Raw genomic sequence first — 5717 nt, 5'->3', positions numbered from 1 at the left:
GGACACGTTTTGAGCTGAAAATTTTATTTTTCCGTTTTAATGCTTAACTAAAGTATTTCGAATCGTTAACCAAAAGAATATTAATTGTTGAGTTACAGGTGAGATACATCACTGGTGGAATTCCTTGTTATGTACATGTAAACAAGATTCGTGCCATGTTTTTGTTTATGTGTAGATCACATGTTGGATCTGCTAGTAAGCGAGTGGGTCAAAAATCTATACTTTTAATTAAATTGTAACATCTAAATAGAAACTGATAATTCATCGCCACCGCTTACGGCCGCTGATCATTCACTACCACCGCTTACGGCCGCTCACAGGTCATTGCCACTTGAACTATCCCAAAAGTTCTCCACGGAGCTCCATGCATGTACAGTTTTGTAACTAACACTACTTTTAAATATGTATATACAATTTGCACCTATAAGTTTTATAGATTTTGCATATTTTGTAACGTATTCTGGTAAAATGTGATACACATCATTACATTTATTCGAATGTAATCATATTGTTAACAATACGATGACTTTGAATATGACTATATGAGAAAATCCGGGCTTTTTTAAAATCCTTTACATGTACGTGGTTGTGTTTTTTTTAAAAGTATCTCAAAGCAACTTTGCGAAGATGATCTCACACATGCACTTAGCAATTATATTAACCCCTTCAAAAACAAATATGGTATCATAATTCATATACAGATGCGCATTTTCATTTATCATGGAGAGTTGAATACTGCAGCGGGATTAAATCCAGGATTTCCTACTAAGGGGGTCCAAACAAACGACAGTTAGAAGCGAGACTGTAAAATAGCTTTAAAGAGAAGGAAATTTTTTCTATATATAGGTATAAAATATTAGCGTGTTGAATTGTTTTGCTTGTAAATAAGTTGTCTCTTTGTGCATTATTGGGTGGATTACTAGGAGCCCCCCCCCCCCCCCTAGTCACCAAGGTCTTTACACCCCACCCCCCTCCAACTTCCAAATTACATGTATAGGGGCGGATCCAGGAAGTTTTGAAGGGGGGATATCTACCATTATTTCTGGTTTTCAAAGGGGAGTCCATCTTCAAAATGCGTTATTTTTATCCTTTTAGCATTTTCTGACTAAAGGGGGTTCCAACCCCCGGGACCCTCCCCCTTGATCCGCTACTGCTGACACAGTACAATGTATATCCTTTATGTTAGATAATGCAATTACGTAGGTACAGTAGTTTGTTTACCATATGTTTCGGTCCAGTTTGTTTTACCTTACAAATTCTAAGTAAACAAATGTCAATGGTGAACAAACTTAAGGCCTATCTAAAATCAAGAAAATAATTAAATGTTATCATGTATGGCTATACCATTTAAAAGTGTACGAGCGCTGATATCTGAACCAATTAAAACAATTAAAAACAGAGTAGGATAAACTTCTAAAATTGTTGACACTCTCTAGTCTTCAAGGATTTCTTTCTCCTCCCCTTCCCATGCAACCTATACTTTGTTCCTTCCCTCCGTATCTATCTCAAAACCCTCATCGATTACATGATGACATATGGAAGATATATATACAAGATCACTATTAAACCAATTCTGAGCCCTTGAGGGAATATAAAACATAAAGTAATAGCCCTAAGAGAAAAATACAGGGGAAAATCTCAATAGAATGCATCAATTTAATATATGGCAACAAACAAACAACTTTAAAATAGAAGATTGTACCATTTGGGCAGTTGGTGGGCAGAGTGTTCTATCGTTAAAATGATATCGTCCTCTACAGACCAGTTGTTAGGGCCTGCTGTTCCGAGACACAAACCTGTAGACTTTTACTAAGCAGTTGGGGACCTTAATTATTTATAGGTCAAAATGAAATTTTAAAAAATCATATTACATTCTTGTTAATCACATAACTTTTAAAATGTCATGTAACCCGGCATACTTTTTGACTGTGTAATTTATAGTTCTAGAATGAGTTAAATTGTTGTCCACACATATCGAGATCTGCACATACTGGATATTTGTTTTCAATAAATAAATCTTTTATATTCAATTGGAGGAGTTTTGGGTTTTTGTACATTTTGTATATCTATGTATGGTTTGTGGAAATCCACAAAACTAGCATTCCATACATGCATATAAAGTTCTACACACCAATTAAAGCGTTTATTTCAATGTTGTATAACTTTGTATTGTTTGGTGTGTTTTTTTAAATAAAAAGTTGATTTTAATGTCTCAAGTATTAATATTTTATGAGAATCAATTTTCTACAAATAGGGCTAATGTACAGGCCTAATTCAGTTGAATTTTAGCAATTAATTTTCAAATTCTATTCAATGACGAATTTAACTCTATACCGGCTTAACATATATGTTTTAGTGAAAAAGAAAACAAATTTTCTTGTCTTTCACATGTAGGCTTGTCCATAAGGGATGCGATGATCAGTGACGCCTTCGGAACTTTTCGTATAAATTAAAATTCTTCTCTTCCGACATGGACTAAATAAATAAATATTGATTTGATGGAACCACCATTCTAAAAATAGAGCAGCATGTCGCCCGATTTAGTGGCTTTTATATGCCTTAAACTCACGCATTGCATTTATAGTTTTTAAAAATCATTTTTAAATTATTATCAATGCACCCCCTTGAATTATCTACATTTGTAGACTTATTGTATATATATGCAAAATCCCATGGGGGCCTCTTTTGACGTCACAGATTTTCTCATCTAAATATAGAACGCGCTTTCGCTTGTTGTCGGCGTGTCCGCCATATTGAAATCCGAGATTTGCCGATCATAATTTATGAAGAAAAAGTGCATTAATGTGTTTAAAATAAAAAATAATTTATAGAATATGTATATAAAATATGTGAATGGTTTGTGCCATAATGCAGGCCACAATTAAATGTCTCAATCATCCTCAAAATTCAAATGTTGTAAATGCGCGCCATTTCGCGTTGCCTTGATCATCGAGGAGGTCAAATTTTAATGTACATATTTGAATGCTGATTTCCAACCCTTCTAGAGTCTCCATGTCTACTATTTTTTAACAGTAATACAGAAGAAGTTAAAAGAAAGGTATGTACATATTTATTTCACCCGTCCTTCTTCGTTTAGAGAGGTATTTTGAATTTGTTTTCAGTGTCATTCATTCGTTTTCTCACATGTGCTTGTATCCAGCTGTCAAAATACACCGCTGTGTATTTTCAGGAGTTCACGGTACATATTCGCTGTGATTTTTTGAAATAAAACATTTTTCAGTGATTCATAGTTATAGTAATAACAGTAATTTATCAGGCACAGAAGCAGGTTGAATTCACAAGTCAAACAGGATTAATCTGACGCCCCTGACTTGGTCTAGACATGTTTTTGAGGTTTGCTGGACACGTTGAGAAAATGGACATTAAGCAGTTATAAGCCAGTTTTAATTTATTAATTAAGAAATATTGTTTCTTTAAGAACTTTGAATTATAGATCATTTGTCATTGATAGATAATTAGCCTGATATAGGAGTAAATGTTTAACCAACATATTGGTGTTTACAGTTAGCCATTGTTAAGGGCAGTAACTCTGTGAACACTAAACAATGGACAATTGATTGCATATTAAAAAGAAATTCCAATCATTTTTTAGAAATTGATTTATCACTAGATTTTATGCCATGATCGTTTTCTCTTCTTTCTTTTTTTTTTTTTCTAGCCTTCAGTCCAATTTTTACATTTTTTTGGTCTTAAAATGAGTTATAGGCCTAATAGCAATAATTTTTTTTGCAGTACACAGTGTTGAAATGTTTAAATTACTGTCAGACATTTGGTCTGTCAGAGTTAAAGGTTCTGTCAGACCAGACAAAGTTTTGTCAGACCAGATACTTGTACCTTGTATTGCATAGAAAGAAAGATTGATTGATTGTATCTTGTTTAACGTCTCGCTCGAGAATTTTTTACTGATATGGAGACGTCACCAAGACCTGTGAATGGCTTCATATTTAGACCTATACTCGGCACTTGCGGCCATTGAGCAGTGAGGGTTCTTTAGCGTGCCACACCTACTGAGACACAGGACATCCATTTTTAAGGTCTTCTCCCGAGGACCTGTGACATTCACACAGTCCTGATGTCGAGCGTTTAACGACAGAACTGTTACTACCTGTTTTAACGACTTAGGTCTGTGGCGGCCAGGATTCAAACCCCGGCCTTCCGCATGCGGGGCAAACTCTCTAGCCTCTAGACCACCGCGGTAGTCATAGAAAGAAAGAAGAAAAAAGAACTGCACCAAAATGCCTTTTATGGTTTTAACAGCAATGCATCTCCCACTCCCTGCAGCCAAATATGGTCAGTTTTCCAGCCATCTTGGAACTCATTAACACCACGGACGCCTTTGTAATTTTTTAGTTCCCAGGTTCAGCAATTTTTTCTTTTCTTTTTTCTTACAAAGTTGTTTGCTTGATTTAAATCCCGTCAGGAATTTCCCCCTCATATTGAAACGTCACCAGCTATGGACGAAAAACCACAAATTTAGACCTATGCTTTGCACTCTGACTCAATGCCGTAGTAGTGAGGATTCTTTAGTGTGTAGTAACCTGCCACGACATTCATATCAGAAAGACCTATGACTCTCACTGCTAAATGCTGAGTGTTTGACGAGGATATATTATATTTACATCTTAGTTTGGACGTGGCTATGGCACGAGCAGAACTCGAACTCATGACCTTCCAGTTACGAAGCGAACACTACCACTGAGCTTTTTCTTCCTAGGTATAGAGAACCCTTCACAAATTTGATCGGCTGTGCGGCCATGTTGTTTGAGTGACCTTCACTTGCGCATCCCGATCCCGAGCTCTAAAATAATCAGATCATAGCCGATAATTTCAAACGGTCATATGGACCGACATTTTCTAGCAAGTTATCGGTCCAGGGAATTTTTTTACCAGCCTTACCAACAGTTTTTGACAACTCTGTCTACATCAATCATGATGGACTAAAGTATACTCCCTGCAACATTTTTTTTTTTCAAAGAAAAAAAGAAGCATTTATTATGGTCTTGCAATACAGCATTTCTATGGTGTGCAAGTGTTCTAAGGTCAAATGCTCTGATAAGAAGTTTTGAAGATGTGCAAACCTTTTTTGATGCTGAAGCATTGTGTAGTAATTAGGGCTATATATTGACTGTGGGTATCAGACTGGGTTGCTCAGTAGTTAGAGCACCTGACTAGTAAGTAATGCAGGGGTCCTGGGTTCAATTCCTAATCATAAATGTTCTTATTACAACTGTTTAGAGTCTTTAATGACCCTCTCATTACGAAGAGGGTAAAAGAGGAAGCCCATTCAAAATTGATTTTGTACAAGATTCATATTGGAGATTAGTACCATTGTTGGATTGCCTAAGGTAAAAGATTGAACATCTGCGTGTGGCTAAGGCTTGATGTTATTTACATTCATGTTTCTTTATTAGACTTCATAACTTTTTCATGATTGAAATATTGTTTTGAAAAGCATTAGCGACATTTACTTGAAATTGGGTGAGGGGGTGGGGATTCATACAAAGGAGGGAGAAAACCAATCCAAAGTGCATTAAGGTATAATTGAACTCCTTTTGACTTTAAGTGAAAGCTTACCTCATTCAAATAAGGAGAGGCCAAAAAATTATGTTTACTTAACAATTTTGATTGATTGATTGAATATTGTTGAATGTCCATCTCAAGAATATTTCACTCATATGGAGACGTCACCATTGTCA

At 35.6% G+C, this 5717-nt stretch overlaps 1 protein-coding gene and 1 long non-coding RNA gene across 2 annotated transcripts in view; one reads left to right on the top strand and one right to left on the bottom strand.

Moving 5' to 3' along the window:
• Positions 1-2904: 2904 nt before the first annotated feature.
• Positions 2905-5717, top strand: part of LOC125682599 (dual specificity tyrosine-phosphorylation-regulated kinase 1A-like) — a 33086-nt gene continuing 30273 nt past the window's right edge. The window contains exon 1 of the mRNA XM_048923271.2: positions 2905-3058. The gene's annotated coding sequence lies outside the window, so the exon portion shown is untranslated. The remainder of the gene's footprint in view (positions 3059-5717) is intronic.
• The window catches only part of LOC130052119 (uncharacterized), a 10378-nt gene continuing 8911 nt past the window's right edge, over positions 4251-5717 (bottom strand). Inside the window, exon 2 of the long non-coding RNA XR_008800489.1 lies at positions 4251-4472. This is a non-coding gene — a long non-coding RNA (uncharacterized LOC130052119). The remainder of the gene's footprint in view (positions 4473-5717) is intronic.

Source organism: Ostrea edulis, chromosome 2, assembly GCF_947568905.1.
Source record: "Ostrea edulis chromosome 2, xbOstEdul1.1, whole genome shotgun sequence".
Classification (NCBI taxonomy): domain Eukaryota; kingdom Metazoa; phylum Mollusca; class Bivalvia; order Ostreida; family Ostreidae; genus Ostrea; species Ostrea edulis.
This window is presented reverse-complemented; position numbering and strand designations above follow the sequence as displayed.